The following is a 16,256-nucleotide window of genomic DNA, read 5'->3' as shown; positions in this document are numbered from 1 at the left end:
AAAGATCTCGAGTTAAAAGTAACAGTGACGATGAAACTATCATAAATTATTTTAACAGAAAACTGAATTCACTAATCTATTCTTTCGGGAAGGGAATCTGCATCCCTTCACAATTCTGGTATCTGACTTCAAATTCACAGGAATATGGTTGACTCTCTACTGACTTCCAAAATGGCCTACCAAGCCATTCCTGGATGGGAAATGAATGTTAGCCTTGCTATCAGTGCCCTCATCCTGTGAAAGAATGCTTTAAAAAATGTGGATTTAATAAATGTAAAAGTAAGGAACAAAACAGGACAAATCAACTCAACAAGGCTTTGAAGGATAATACTACTTAGTCCTGTTCTTCTTTCTTACGTTACGTTCTCTCGCATGAAGGGTCGAGGCCCGAAATGTCAACTTTTGTGCTCCTGAGATGCTGCTTGGCCTGCTGTGTTCATCCAGCTCCACACATTGTTATCTCGCATTCTCTAGCATCTGCAGTTACCATTATCTCTCGCAAGCAAAGGTTGATGTGTTTCAAAACCCAATCTCAGATTTTGCAGGCAGTCCTTAACCTGAAAAAATACCAAATATGTACAAAGAAGAAAACTGGAGGTGAAACCATTCAAACAATTTTCATTGGCACAACAAATGTTCAAACTGTAAAAGCAGGTTAAGCACCTGTATATGAGGACACTGTACTCAAACTTTAAACAGACACTTACAGCCAACAAATGCGAGAAACATCCATTTCTTTCTGGATTACCAATTTTGCTGTTGAGAAAATAGGCCTAGACTTAGCAATGTAAATTCAAACAAGATAGCACCCTCTCAGATCTCAACACTCACAGTCATAGAGTTCTGTTTTCACAGGTTGGAGTATAATAGCATCAAGTACAATACACCAAATCTTCTTTGGTACCTTTTCCTTCCATAAAACTGCTTGTAATAGATGCGCACAGAATTCATTTTATACACATTTAAATGTTTCTAAGTTCAAGAGGCCAGTTCCAGCACTTTGACTTGCATCTTCTTCATCATCACAACAGAACAAAATAAAGACCCACTCTTTCTAAGTCACGTTTTCAATTGTTAGTGACAAGGTGAAGTGCGAGAACTGCTCACTCGATGTTAAAATCACTTAACTATGTACCTATATATTTCAATCCTGTGAAATATGTGGAATGAATTCGAGAAAAGGATTAATTTTTTTGCTCTGGGAGAGAGCTGGTACAGATAAAATAGGTTGAATGGCCTTCTCCCATGCTAAAAATGTCCATAACTGTTCTTGGCGCTGCTAAATTAAAGTGGGCATCCTTTCATTATGACTGTGAGGCGCAGCATGTTATGATAGATGGCATAATGGAGAAATCCTTTGTTATTAATAAACTTTTCAGCACGAGGCATCCTTCCGAAGTCAAATGTTCGACCTATGCCTGTTGCACTGACTTGGTTCCAAACACTTATAATGTGGAGGTGCTGGTGTTGGACTAGGATGGACAAAGTCAGAAGCCACATGGCATCAGGTTATAATCTGACAGGTTTATTTGAAATCACACAAGCTTTTGAAGTGCAGTCCCTTCATCACGTGCGGTCAGAGAGGAAAACACACAGGCACACAATTTATAAGCAGACAGATCAAAAGATCATACAACTGGTGTGAGTGGAGTGTCAGATAATAAGTCTTCATCCAGGATGTTTGTTTAGTTGCAGATATTTTGTTGAAGAAACACACAGCTTGTAGTCACAGTCAGTGTGGTGTGTTATAAATTCCTGGTTTTGAAATAAAGGTTAAAACTCTAAGACAGATTCTGAACACAAGCCTCTAAACTACAAGTCAGAGTCTGACCCGAGATGTCACCTTGTACATTCCAGTTGCGCTGCCTGATTATCATGACAGCACAGCACTGACATTGACTTTATAAACACTTTACTTGCTTATACAGGCTACCAAGAGTGTTAGAGAGTTATTATCTGACACTCCACTCAGGCCAATTCTATGATCTTTTGATCTCTCTGCTTATAAATTGTTTGTCTGTGTGGTCACCTCACCAACTGCACCTGATGAAGGGGCTGCACTCCAAAAGCTTGTGTGACTTGAAATGAGCCTGTTGGACGATAAGCTGGTGTCATGTGACTTCAAACAGTCATAGACTGTGTTTTCAGTCCTACCGTGACTTGACAAGAAGCCAACTTCTTAAAATTTAGAAAATGAGAAGTATGTCGAGCCTTGAGCCTTTAAAAAAGGAAATATTACAACCATAGTACAGTCAGACAGTAAAGACAGAAGGAATGATTTAATCAACTGTGTCTGACACCACACAATTAATCCCCCTGATGGAAGAAAGGTTGGCTGTGTTCTCTTTCTTCAGGAACATTCAGCTAATACCACCTTACTACTGCTTGTTTTATTCATCTGGTGTTCCATATAATTCCTTTCAGTCTTGGTCAAACCTTCATGTAATTTATTTAAATTTTCAAGAAAATAAATTTAACTTTATATTCCACAATTTTAACATTTCCTTTGAAGGTTTGAATGGTTCACTTAGTACACTTCACATGTGGTGTTCATAATTGGAGAAGATGGTGGAAAAATCAAGATATATTAACAAGTAAACAAATGGCTAACTTCTGTTTTCTTGTCAGTAATGCCTTTTGAACAGAACATAAAGTTGCGGAACTATGTAGAGATAACAATTTAAAACTGGGAAGACCACTGTTTGTGGTCCCCACACCAACCTCTATTCACTGCCTACTGACTGCATTACTCCGCCTTGGCAACAATGTAATGTTACGCTTGTCTCAGCACAACCTTGGCATCTTGTTTATCCCACGATGAACGTCCGACCACACATTCATGCAATCCCTGAAGCTGTCTCTTTCCATCTTTTCAATCCTGCCTACCTGTCTCTTGTCTTGGCTCATTAGCAGTGAAACCTTCATCTGGAACTACTTCACTCTGGGCCTGACAATACCAATGCATTCCCTGCTGGAGTCCCACTTTTGCCCATTGAACACTTGAGGTCATCTAAAACTCCAGTGCATGAGTCTCATCTTGAACCAAGTCCTATTCTCTGTACTTTCCACCTAACTGATACTATTAACAGTAATTTTATTGAATTCTCATTTTTGTTTACAAATCGTTCCTTGGCTATGCCTATCGCTACTTTGGTAATCCCCACCAATCCAACCATACTTGAGGATATCGGCACTCGTCTAATTACGTCCTCTTGCCCACTCTTGATTTCAAACGGCCCACTACTGGTTGCCAAACATTTAATTGTGTAGGCTTCAAACCCAAGAAGAGACTTCCTCCACCTTCAGCGAGCAAACTCGCATCCAGAACCTCAACCTGAGCACAAATCTTTCAAAACTCACTAACTTCCTACACCTCTTAGCCTCTGTACATTTCCTCTTTTAAGGCACTTTTTCAAACAATCCTCTTTGATCAAGCTCTTGATCATCTGAACTAACAACTTAATAAGGCTCAGTTGTATTCTGGGATCGTTAATACTCCTTTCAGATGTCTTCAAAGTATCCCTCCATTAAAGAGATTTTATAAGTGGTTGAAGTCATTGCCAAGCAGAGGGGGACGAATTGGGGAGTTATTTCAAAGAGCTATGATATGCCAAATGACCTCCTTCCACACTGGCCAACTCTGATTGCACAAAAACAAAAATGATTTTCAGACTTGGGAAGATCCTTCAAAAATGTCACAAGTAACCAGCTTTTGGGCAGAGTCAAGCTGCTGAGATGATAGACCAGGATTTAGGGGTACCAGGAGTGATAATATGCTGAACACAATCAAATTTTGAGGTTGTACAAGGATGTGTTCTTCAGCATTTTTGACACTTGGACCATCTTCCTTCCTTTCCACTGAACAAGTCAAATAGCGGCAGCACAATGTTGCATGGCCGCTCAAGCTTGCTCCACCATTGATGATGATTGTGGCTGGTCTTCCACATCAATTAAACTTTTGCTCATATCTCATCCGCTTTTCAAAACATCGATCTATTCAGTAGTATCCCTCTCGTGTAGTATCCCTCTCGCTAACTTCATGAGAATTCTATTCAAATTCCGTGGGCTGAACAGTTGGTTTGTGATGCAGAGTGATGCCCTGCAGAGAGGGCTCAATTGCCACACCAGTGACCTTACCACAAAGGATCTTCGCCTCAACCCCTTTACTTGCCCGAGGCATGGTGATCTTCAGGTTAAATCATAACCAGTTGTGTCTCTCTAAGGAGTGGCCAAATGGCGTGGTCAGACTTCACCTTTAGTCCTGATAACATGGCAACAAGCAGATAACTCACTTGATGTCACTGACCAATAAAATCCTCAATTATACTCATATTACCAATGTGATATCATCAGAAGGCATGCTCAACTAAGTTTTAATTTACAAATTAAGTTAACAACCATTCAATCAATATTACTTCACTACTCATATTACTGATCGTCTCGATACAACATTGCGGTTACATCTGTTCATAAGTGAAGTGTAAAGTAATTGCACTTACTGTGGTTTTATCCATGTGATCCTGCAATGCGTCAATAAACAGGTCATTCACAGGTTGCCAATCAATGTGGACCCCCTCAGCTGTTATCACATGAGACTCAAGATCATCCAGAGCTTTCTGCAGTTCTTGAAGTTTCTCTAACGCCTTTTCCACCTTGTTCTGCCAGTTGCTCGCATGGGTTTTCAATTGCTCCCAATTTTCCTTCACGTCAATTGACTGCTTGCAGACAGCTTTGGCAATTCTCTGGGCTCTCTCTTCCGGGGTAGATTCTGGAAATATGAAGTGCAAATAATTTATCAACTATTCATGACTTGGATCTATAGAACTTAAGTGTTCTTTCTAAACCCCTTTCCTTTAAAAGGTCTCTGGACTTTCTCCTGAAATTGGGAATACATAGTATAAGACTAAAGATTTTATGACAGGCACATCAATGATAAATTCTGTAATTAGCTAGCAGGTCACGGAGCCATTAACGGGGAATCACGGAGAACCAATACAAAGCCGAATAAAATTCGGCCGATATTTGAAATTTATGACTACCAAGCAAACTTTAAAAAAGGAAAAGGATTAGAGTGACTAAACGGGTAAAATTCTCAACAAAAGATATGAAAAATCCTTTCAGGATATCTTTCATAGCTATGAAACAAACATCCAAAATAAACCAACTTTCATCTTTCAGGACAGGCAAGTTAGAATGACAAACCCTAAGTCTCCCCTGCATAGTTCTCTCCAGAACTCACTTAATGAGGTTGTTAAGACACATCGAGATCACAAAGTGTGCAGCTGGACGAACACAGCAGGCCAAGCAGCATCTCGGGAGCACAAAAGCTTAGATGTTGGGCTGAGACCTTTCATCAGAAAAGGGGAAGGGGGAGAGGGTTCTGAAATAAATAGGGAGAGAGGGGGAGGCGGATTGAAGATGGATAGAGGAGAAGATAGGTGGAAAGGAGACAGACAAGTTAAAGAGGTGTGGATGGAGCCAGTAGAGATGAGTGTAGGTGAGGAGGTAGAGAGCGGATAGGTCAGTCCGGGGAGGACGAACAAGTCAAGGAGACGGGACGAGGTTAGTCGGTACGAAATGGAGGTGCGGCTTGAGGTGGGAGGAGGGGATAGGTGAGAGGAAGAACAGGTTAGGGAGGTGGGACAAGCTGGGCTGGTTTTGGGATGCAGTTGGGCTCGTTTTGGGATGCAGTGGGGGAAGGGGAGACTTTGAAGCTTGTGAAGTTCACATTGATACCATTGGGCTGCAGGGTTCCCAAGCGGAATATGAGTTGCTGCTCCTGCCCCCTTCAGGTGGCATCATTGTGGCACTGCAGGAGGCCCATGATGGACATGCCGTCTAAGGAATGGGAGGGGGAGTTAAAGGAGTTAAAATGGTTGGCGACTGGAAGGTGCTGTTGTTGATTGCGAACCGAGCGGAGGTGTTCTGCAAAGCAAACATGAGATTTTTGTCTTCAACCTTGCACTCACTGGAGCACTGCAGCAAGCCTGAGACAGAGATTTTGGCCAGGGATCATGATGGGGTGCTCAAGTGACAGGCAATTGGAAACCTGGGGCCATTTTTATGGACAGAATATAGGTGTTCAGCCAAGTGGTTGGTCAGTCTGTGTTTCGTCTCCCCGATGCAGAGCGAGACAATATTGAGAGCAGTGAATACAGTAGACTAGATTGAGTGAAGTGTGGGTAAATCGCTGCTTCCCCTGGAAGCCTTGGATAGTGAAGCGGGAGGAAGTAAATGGGCAGATGTTATGCCTTCTGTGGTGGCATGCAAAGTGCTGTCGGGTTATGGGGAGGTGTTGTGAACGGATCAGGAGTGGACCGAGGTGTCCTGATGGAATGGTCCCTGCGGAAGGCTGACAAGGGAGGGGAGGGGAATATATGCCTGGTGGTGGGATCTTGTTAGAAATCGTGGCTGATGTTCTTCTCGATGTGGATATTGATGGGTTGGTCATTGAGGACCAGGGTACCTCATCAGGGGTGAGGCCAAAGTGTAGGACATGGGTTGGACATGGCCGAGAGCTCTGTCAACCACGAACGCAAGGAATGCTCAGTTGAGGAAGAATGCAGACATTTCGGAAGCCCTCCAACAGAAGACGATATCATGAGAACAAGTGGATCTGTCTGGACAGTCCTGTTTGAAGATTTTAGGAAGTAAGACTCTGTTGTTTGTCATAAAGGATATGGTTAAGTGATCATATTCAAACTGAAGAGACCAAGAATGTGAGCCTGCAGAATGGGTGGAGAACCATGCCTCTAGGAATTCCTCTGCGTGTCTACACTTGGCTTGGGCTACTATGGTTACCTTGTCCCAGTTTCATATGAGTGGCGTGATTCTCCACCCATAATGCAACCAACAAACAGATACAATTGGACTGCACATACAAACCCATACAGATCAAAACCCGAAATGACAGTACTCATGGTAACAGACCGGACAGTATAAATTCCAGACAGAGTAAAGTAACATTGTTTCGTTGGAGGCTCTACTGGTGATGTCACCAATCATGGTGACGAAACGTCTCAATGAAAACAAGCCAGCTCGGCGAGCAAAGTCAACAACCTCAATTTGAGCTACCTTGTTCAAGTGTTTCATTTTTGATCTTGAATGTTAAATCTCGCTCCAACACAGGGACGGAGGATTACTGTTAACAGCTGCATTCTAACTAATTCAAATCGAATCATTGTTTTGACCAGTCCAGAGATGTGCAGGTTAGGTGGATTGGGAATGCTGAATTACCCACATTGCCCACATACGTGTAGGTTAGGTATATTAGCCATGGGAAATGCAGGCTGACAGGGATAGAGTAGGGAATGGGGATGGGTCTGGGTGGGATGCTCTTTGTAGGGTTGCTGTGGACTTCTTGAACTGAATGGCCTGTTTCCACACTGGGGATTCTATAAAACTAGGTTTTACTGAATTAGTGAGAAAGTGAGTTTATCAATTGCTAAACGCAAGAAGTCATAAGGCACCACAAATACACACAAGTTAGAAACAAGAAATTAGCTCAAAAAACATAACCGTTAAGAGGGATACGGATAGTTCAGCCTTTGGATTGTTTGTGAGGAATAGAAAGTGGGATGTTGTGGCCACTACATTGGGCGATCCCCGGAATGCTTATGTGAATTCAGCAGTTAATTTTGAGATTCTTGTTGAAACTTTTGACCTTGGTTCCTTTTTGACATTGCCCTGGTTTGCAGAGCTCAGAGCAAGAGATTTTCTTTTCTTCTTACCTGCAGCAGAGGCCTATGAAATGGCTGTCCTAGAACTGTGACCTCCACAACTCCGTAGACCACACGAGCATAGTCGCCCAGGAATACACACACACTGACATTAAAGAACTATTGGGATAACAATACTCAGCATGGGACTGGAAAAGACTGCATGTAGAAACAGAAAACAGCTGTAAATAGTGTCAAGAGGTGAAATAAAGTTATAAATCAAAATTAATGACTCTTTGCTTGCGTGCTCATTGTATTCAGAACAAAATCAACAAATTCGTAGCACACATACAGGTTGACGGGCATGATTTGAGAGCTATTACAAAGACATGGTTATAAGGCGATCAACACTGGAGGTAAATGTGCAGGGCTACGTGACATTCCAAAAAGACAGGCAAGAGGGAAACTGACTAAGCGATGAAATTACTGTGAGAACAAGAAACGATCTTCAATCGGAAGACATAGAATCCAATTTTATTTATTTGCTAATGGGAGGACGACATCACTAGCTCGGCAGTGTTTATTGTCCATCCCGAATTGCCCAGGGGACAGTTCAGAGTCAATCATCTGGCTGTGGGTCTGCAGTCACATGTAGGCCAGACCATGTAAGGATGGCAGTTTCCTTTCCGAAAGGACATCAGTGAAGCAGGTGGGTTTTTCTGACATTTGACAATGGATTCATGGTCATCATTAGATTCTTCATTCATGATTTTCTTTTGTATTCAATTCAAATTCCACCACCTGCTGTGCTGGGATTTGAACACAGGTCCCCAGAATGTTATCTAAGTCTCTGAATTAACAGTCCAGCAATAATACCAATCGGCTATTTCCTCCCCAACCTTGGAACAAGAAAACCTGTAGTTGACTCCCACATGGGGAAAAACACTGAACCAGGAGCTTCTTAAACGGGGTGATCGCCTCTCCTTACATTTTAAGATAGCTATGAATAATCAGGACCTTGGGGGAAGCTACGAAATTGTGGGAAGGAAAATTACATCAGTATTAGGTAGGAGCTGAGCAGTATTAATTGGGAGGAGCTTTGATTGAACAAGTCGGCATTTGATACGCGGGAGATATTTAAAGACCTACTGATCAGCGTTCAGAACTGGCCTATTCCAGGGAAGGAGGAATGACAAGGATGGCAATCTAAGGACATATGGACAGAAGAAATAAAGGAGTAGGTCATCTGTCTCTTCCAGCTCGCTCCGCCATTCAATAAGGTCATCGCTGATCTTTTTGCGGACTCAGTTCCACTTACCCTCCCATTCACCATAACACTCAATTCCTTTCCTGTTCAAAGATCTATCTGTCTTGGCCTTTAAAACATTCAACCAGGGAACCTTGACTGTTTCACTGAGCAGAGAATTCCACAGATTCACAACCCTTTGGATGAAGAAGCTCATCCTCAACTCAGTCTTCAAACTGTTCACCCTTATTTTGAGGCTGTGCTGCCTGGTTGTAATTTCACCCATCAGCGGAAACAACTTCCGTGTTTCTTTCCTATCTATTTCTTTCATCATTTTAAAAGGTGCTATTAGAACACCCCTCATTCTTCGAAGTCTCAGAGAGTGCAATCCAAGTCTCCTCAATCTCTCCCCATACAGCAACATTTTCAATTGTGGAATCAATCTTGTGAAGCTCCTTTGCACCCCCTCCACTGCCAGCACATCCTTTCTCAAGTGAGGAGACTAAAACTGTACAAACTATTCGACATCAAGCCTCACCAGCACCCTATACAACTTAAGCATCCCCTCCCGATTTTTAAACTCAATTCCTTTGCTGTTCAAAGATCTGTCTGTCTTGGCCTTTAAAACATTCAACCGGGGAATAGCAGCATGCTACAATTTTTCACCATTTAACTAATACTCCATTTTGCCCTAATTGCTACCAAAATGGAGTCTCACATTTACCATCGTTGCACTCCATCTGCCATTGTCCATTCACTGACACTTTCTGCGTCCTTCTGCAGATGTTCATTATCCTTTTCACACAACACTAAAATGAGTGGTAGAGTAATCTGTGAACTGTAACTGAACATAGAAGAACACAACGCAGAACAGGCCCTTCGGCTCTCCATGTTACGCCGACCTGTGAACTAATCGAAGCCCATTCCCCTGCACTATCCTATTGTCAAACATATGCTGATCCAAGGGCTGTTTAAATGCCCCTCATGTGGCCGAGTTAACTTCATTGGCAGGCAGGGCATTCCACGCCCTTACCACTCTCTGAGTAAAGAACCTGCCTCTGACATCTGTCTTAAATCCATCACCCCTCAATGTGTAGCTGCACCCCCTTGTACAAGCTGAAGTCATCATCCTCGGAAAAAGACTCTCACTGTGCACCCTATCTAATCCACTGACCATCTTGTATATCTCTATTAAATCCCCCTGAGCCTCCTTCTCTCCAATGAGAAGGGACCCAAGTTCCTCAGCCTTTCTTCATGAGACCTTCGCTCCAGACCAGGCAACATTCTGGTAAATCTCCTCTGCACCTGTTCCAACGATTCCACATCCTTCCTGTAATGGAGCGACCACGCAATATTCGAACCGAGGCCGCACTAGCGTTTTGTAGAGTTGCAGCATGACATCACGTCTCCGCAACTCAATCCCTCTACCAATGAAACCTAAAACACCATCAGACTTCTGAACAGCACTATCAACCTGGGTGGCAATTTTCAGGAATCTATGTAGATGGACACCAAGATCCCTCTGCTCATCTACACTGCCAATAATCTTTCCGTTGACCCGGTGTTCTGCCTTCCTATTATTCCTCCCAAAGTGAATCACCTCACATTTATCCATATTAATCTCCATTTGCCAAATTTCGGGACAATTCTGCAGTTTATCCAAGTCTCCCTGCAACCTGCAACATTCTTCCACACTGTCCACCACTCCACCGACTTTAGTGTCATCTGCAAACTCACAAACCCATCCACCAATTCCTGCGTCCAAGTCATTTATACAAATGACAAACAGCAGTGGTCACAAAACAGATCCTTGAGGCACACCACGCGTAACCGGACTCCAGGCTGAATATTTTCCATCAACCACCACTTGTTGCCTTCTTACCGAAAGCCAGTTTCTAATCCAAATGGCTAAATCTCCCTCAATCCCGAGCCTCTGTATTTTCTCCGAGAGCCTACCATGGGGAAACTTATCAAAGACTTTACTGAAGTCCATGTACACCACGCCAACTGCCCGACCCTCATCCACATGTTTGGTCACCTTCTCAAAAAACTCAGTGAGGTTTGTGAGACACGACCTGCCCTTGACGAATCCATGCTGACTATCTCCAATCAAGTTGTTGCTTGTTGGATGATTATAAATCCTGTCTCTTATAATCCTTTCCAAAATTTTTCCTGCAACACACCTAAGGCTCACAGGTCTATAATTGCCTGGGTCATTCCTACTGCCCCTCTTGAACAAGGGCACAACATTTGCAATCCTCCACTCCTCTGGTACGAAACCTGTAGATAATGAGGACTCCAAGATCAAGGCCAAAGGCTCCACCACCTCCTCCCTAGCATCCCAGACAATCCTCGGAAAAATCCTATCAGGCCCAGGGGCTTTACCTACCGTCACACGTTGTGGAATTGATGACACTTCCTCCTTACTAACCTTAACCCTTTCAATTCTAGTAGCCTCTAACTCAGTCACCTCCTCTACAATATTCTCCTGTCCCTCAGTGAAAACAGATGAGAAACATTAATTTAGCACCTCTCCAATCTCCACAGCGTCCACACACAACTTCCCACTTCTGTCTTTGACTGGCCCTATGCCTACCCAAGTCATCCTCTTATTCCTCACATACCTATCGAAAGCTTTCGGGGTCTCCTTTATTTACCTGCCAGTGTCTGCTCGTGTACCCTCCTTGCTCTTCTTAACTCTCTCTTTAAATCCTTCCTAACTAATCTGTAGCTCTCCATCACCTCATGTGAACCATCTGGTCTCATCGTCACATCAGCCTCCCTCTTCTGCTTAACAAGAGATACAATTTTTTTAGTAAACCACGGTTCCCTTAGCTGATCGCTTCCTCCCTGCCTGACAGGGACGTACCTATCAAGGACACGCAATATCTGCTCCTTAAACCAGCTCCACAATTCAATTGTCCCCATTGCCCTGCATTTTGCTAACCCATTCTATGCCTCCTTAGTCTTGCCTAATCGCACTACAAGGGAGGAATGGAGAAGCCGATAGTGAAGGGGACTATCAGAGGTTACAGCAGAACATAGGTAGACTGGAGAGTTGGGCAGATAAATGGCAGATGGAGTTCAATCCGGGCAAATGCAGGGTGATGCATTTTGGAAGATCAAATTCAAGGACGAACTATACAGTAAATGGAAAAGTCTTGGGGAAAATTGATGAACAGAGAGATCTGGGTGTTCAGGTCCATTGTTCCCTGAAGGTGACAACGCAGGTCAATAGGGTGGTCTCGAAGGCATATGGCATACTTTCCTTCATTGGATGGGGTATTGAGTACAAGACTTGCCAAGGTCATGTTGCAGTTGTATCGGACTTTGGTTTGGCCACATTTGGACTACTGTGCACAGTTCCAGTCGCCACATTACCAAAAGGATGTGGATGCTTTGGAGAGGGTGCAGAGGAGGTTCACCAGGATGCTGCCTTGTATGGAGGGTGCTCGCCATGAAGAGAGGTTGAGTAGACTAGGATTATTTTCATGAGAAAGATGGAGATTGGGGGGGACCTGATTGAGGTCCACAAAATCATGAGGGTATAGACAGGGTGAACAGCAAAAAGCTTTTTACCCACAGAGTGGAGGACTCAATTACGAGGGGTCATGAGTTCAAAGTGAGAGGAGCAAAGTTTAAGGGACATATGCATGGAAAGTTCTTTACACAGAGGTTGGTGGGCACCTGGAACGTGTTGCCAGCGGAGGTGGGAGACGCAGACACGTTAGCGTCTTTTAAGATATATTTGGACAGGCACGTGGATGGGCAGGGAGCAAATGGACACAGACCGTGAGAAAATAGGTGACAGGTGAGACAGAGGATCTTGATCGGCGCAGGCTTGGAGGGCTGAAGGACCTGTTCCTGTGCTGTAATTTTCTTAGTTGTTTTGACTGACTAGAGGGAGCGAGGGAGGGAGGAATGGATGGCTGGTGGGAGGGAGCGAGGGAGGGAGGGAGCGAGGACTGACTGGAAGAAGGAATGGATGAATGGAGGGAGCAAGAGGAAGGGGGGGCAAAGGGGCAGGAGGAGGAGGGGGGGCAAAGGGGCAGGAGGAGGAGGGGGGGCAAAGGGGCAGGAGGAGGAGGGGGGGCAAAGGGGCAGGAGGAGTGGGGGCAAAGGGGCAGGAGGAGTGGGGGCAAAGGGGCAGGAGGATGAGGGGGTGGGGGGGCAAAGGGGCAGCAGGAGGGGGGCAAAGGGGCAGGAGGAGGGGGGGAACGGAGGAAGGGAGATGAACACAGCAGACAGGCTGACATCAGCTTCCCTGGCCTCTGATGCTGCATGTCCTGCTGTTTCATGCTCATGAACACCTCGTTACCTCCCATTCTCTTTTGTTTGTGTTTTATCACTCTTCCTCCCTCACTCTGATTCTCTCCCCCTCTCTCACCTCTGCTGGCCCTAATTTCACTCCCTTGTCATGCTCCTTTATTTCCATCTTTCTGTCCCTTTTCTCTCTCCCACCACAAACTCTCTCTCTCTCACTCTGGCTTTATTCACAGGGGGAGAGAGTACAAGAGCAAAGGAAACCAAAGCACGCAGCGCCTTCGGCTGAGAGAGAAATGAAGCACTGCCGGAGATTTTCCAAACCCTGACACAGGGGTTGCCTCTCTCTCTCTCTCGACAGTCTCTGTGACTGCCCCATCAAACCCCACACCCATTCCCTTCCCATGGTGTCTCTCCACAAACCCACCTCCGGGTAGAAATGCAAACACAAGTTGCTGAAAATGCTCAGCATCTGTGAAGAAAAAGTACCGAGATAACGTTTTGGATGCGATGACCCTTTCCCTCAGAGCTCCGGCTAGAAATGCTCCAGCCTCTGAGACAGGGTCCCCTTGTAGTCGGAGAGCTGCGGGTCGATCTCGGCTGGTCGCTTGGTGCAGGGCATCAAGAGCTCCCCATAGCCCCTGGAAGGGGTCTGTTCAGCCCCTAACCTTATACTGACCCTGGTTCTGTCCTTCCCTCATCCCCAGGAGCCCCTCCTGCCTTCCCACCTTGTCGTCGGAGTGCTGTGCGATAAAGATCCTACTTCCCACAGCGGCGGGGTGAGGGAGCATCCCCTCACTCCGAAAACACCTTCTCCCATCTCATCTTGTGGCAGTAGCTGTTCAGCTGCAGAAAGCAGCTCTGCCCGTGACCCCAAACCTCCCTACAACACCCCTCTCCTAAACCGACCCTTTTGCAGTAGCTGTAAGCCATTCAGTCACTGGGCTGTACAATAGTGACTCTCACCATGTCCTCTCACTTCCAGGACGGCTATCCTCGAAACCCCACCCCATTCCAACCCCCTCCTTCCCTTTACCTTGTAGTACGAGAGCAGTAGGCTGTTCGGCTACGGAAACCCGCGCAGGGCTGTATAATAGACACCCTCCCAATGTCCCCAGCCTTCCCTCACCCGAGGAGGGCTATTCTCACCCCCAAAACATACATTCCCAACCCCTCGCCTTGTGATAGGAGCGGCGCAGGATGTGAAACAGGGACCGTGCTCATGTCCCCAGTCCTCCCTTCACCCCAAACCCCGCTCTCACCTTGCAGTAGGAGATAGTTTTCGGCTACTCAGCCCCGGAAGGCGTCGCGGACCCGCGGCCGGGTGCTCGGGGAGCGCAGGCTCGGTGCCAGGCAGCTGTTCAGGCAGGTAGCTGTGCCCAGGAGCCGGGCGAAGAGGCCTTCTCCCACCTCGGATCCCCGCTCCCGGCAAAGGCGGCGCAGGGCTGAGCCACTGAGCAGCGAGCGCTCCGGCAGCCCGGATGCCTGCTCCTAGCCCGGTGGTCATGCTGGAGGCCGCTGGAGAACAGGAGGTTGTAGGGGTCCAGGAGCGTGGTGCGATGATCCCCGCTGCCGAACCGCTGGGTCCTCAGCCCACTCCTGGGTAAAGGGATCCAGACAGCGGACTCATCGCCGAGGCAGAGTCGGGGGGTGGGAAAAGGCGTGAGTAGGACCAGGAGAGGAAGGGGATTGACTGAAAGGGAGAAAGAGACAGTGTGTGTGTGTGTGTGTGAGAGAGAGAGAGAGAGAGAGAGAGAGGGGGGGGGGGGGGGGATTAGAAATGCAGTCTGATTGCGGATGGGTTGGGTTCAAACAGAGATCTTTAAACTTTGTTCGAAAGAAACTCACAACGCTCCCTGCTGAGCGGGTGGAGAGGCTCGGCTAGAGAGTAAGAGAGATGGAGGAAAAGGCGGGGGGAGGGGCGGCGCAGAGTGGGTGGGGGGTCGACGGAGAGAGAGAAAGGCAGAAGCACATACAGAGGGAGGCAGAGACAGAGAGGGGCACACACACACAAAGACCAAAGAGACAGTGAAAGAGAAGGAGAGAGACAGAGAAGTGCACAGCGAGAGAGAGAGAGACACACAGACAGACAGAGAGTGAGGCGCACACACACAGAGATGGAGAGACAGAGATTGTGTGTGTGGTGGGGGGTGGGTCTGGAGCAAATGAGAGAGGGGGAGGGGGAGACAAAGAGACAGAGTCGCAGAGTTGTACAGCAGGGAAACAAACCCTTCAGGCCGACCAGATATCGTAACTGACTAGTTCCATTTGCCAGCATGTTGCCCATATCCCTCCAGACCCTTCCTATTCATGTGTCCATGCAGGTGACTTTTAAATACTGTGAGTATAATAGCCTCTGGCAGTTCATTCCATACACAAACTACACCAGGGAGGACACATTGGCTCCAAATCCATCTCCCATCCTCTGAGAGAAAGAACAGGAAATGACATCACCAACCCAAGGAAACCGAAACACTTGAAGAGAAAGCGGGACCGAACTCCAGCGCTTCACCGGAGGCTCACTGATGATTTTACCTGGAATGGTGACGAATCATCTGAAAACTAACCTTCCAGCTCATTGAGCAATCTTACATCCAGAACCTGAACCCTGAGCTACAAATCTTCTCAAAACTCGATAATGCTTTGCCACTTGATTAACAGATGCATCCTATTTTTTTAAAAAAATAAAGTTTTCTTGCTGGATGTATGACTGACTGATCAATGTTTGTTGTCCTTCCTTAACTGAGCCTTGGGAACTCTGCAGCCCAATGCTATCAATGTGGATTTCACAAGCTTCAAAATCTCCACTCCCACCACTGCATCCCAAAACTAGCCCATCTCGTCCCCACCTCCCTAATCTGTTCTTCCTCTTACCCATCTGCTCCTCCCAGCTCAAGCCAAGCCCCATTCCCTACCTATGAAGCTCCTCCCACCCCCTTGACCTGTTCGTCCTCCCCAGAGTGACCTATCCCCTCCCTCCCTCCCCACCTACACTCACCTCTAATGGCTTCATGTCCAGCCCCTTAAGACCACAAGATACAAGTCGAAGTTGGGCCATTTGGCCCATGAAGTCCACTCCGCCATTTAAA

At 46.0% G+C, this 16,256-nt stretch overlaps 1 long non-coding RNA gene across 9 annotated transcripts in view; it reads right to left on the bottom strand.

The window, feature by feature from the left end:
• The window catches only part of LOC132208534 (uncharacterized), a 32,860-nt gene extending 16,831 nt beyond the window's left edge, over nucleotides 1-16,029 (bottom strand). For 2 of the 9 annotated variants that reach the window (XR_009444648.1, XR_009444649.1), the window contains exons 1-4: nucleotides 14,430-16,029; nucleotides 7,731-7,877; nucleotides 4,500-4,768; nucleotides 358-557 (exon numbers count right to left, since the gene is read on the bottom strand). This is a non-coding gene — a long non-coding RNA (uncharacterized LOC132208534). Of the gene's footprint in view, nucleotides 1-357; nucleotides 558-4,499; nucleotides 4,769-7,730; nucleotides 7,878-11,561; nucleotides 12,933-14,429 lie in introns of those variants that run through there. The other 7 variants (XR_009444652.1, XR_009444651.1, XR_009444646.1 and 4 more) reach the window with 6 other exon arrangements.
• Between the last annotated feature and the right edge of the window lie 227 nt (nucleotides 16,030-16,256).

Source organism: Stegostoma tigrinum, unplaced genomic scaffold (genome assembly GCF_030684315.1).
Source record: "Stegostoma tigrinum isolate sSteTig4 unplaced genomic scaffold, sSteTig4.hap1 scaffold_458, whole genome shotgun sequence".
Lineage (NCBI taxonomy): Eukaryota > Metazoa > Chordata > Chondrichthyes > Orectolobiformes > Stegostomatidae > Stegostoma > Stegostoma tigrinum.
This window is presented reverse-complemented; position numbering and strand designations above follow the sequence as displayed.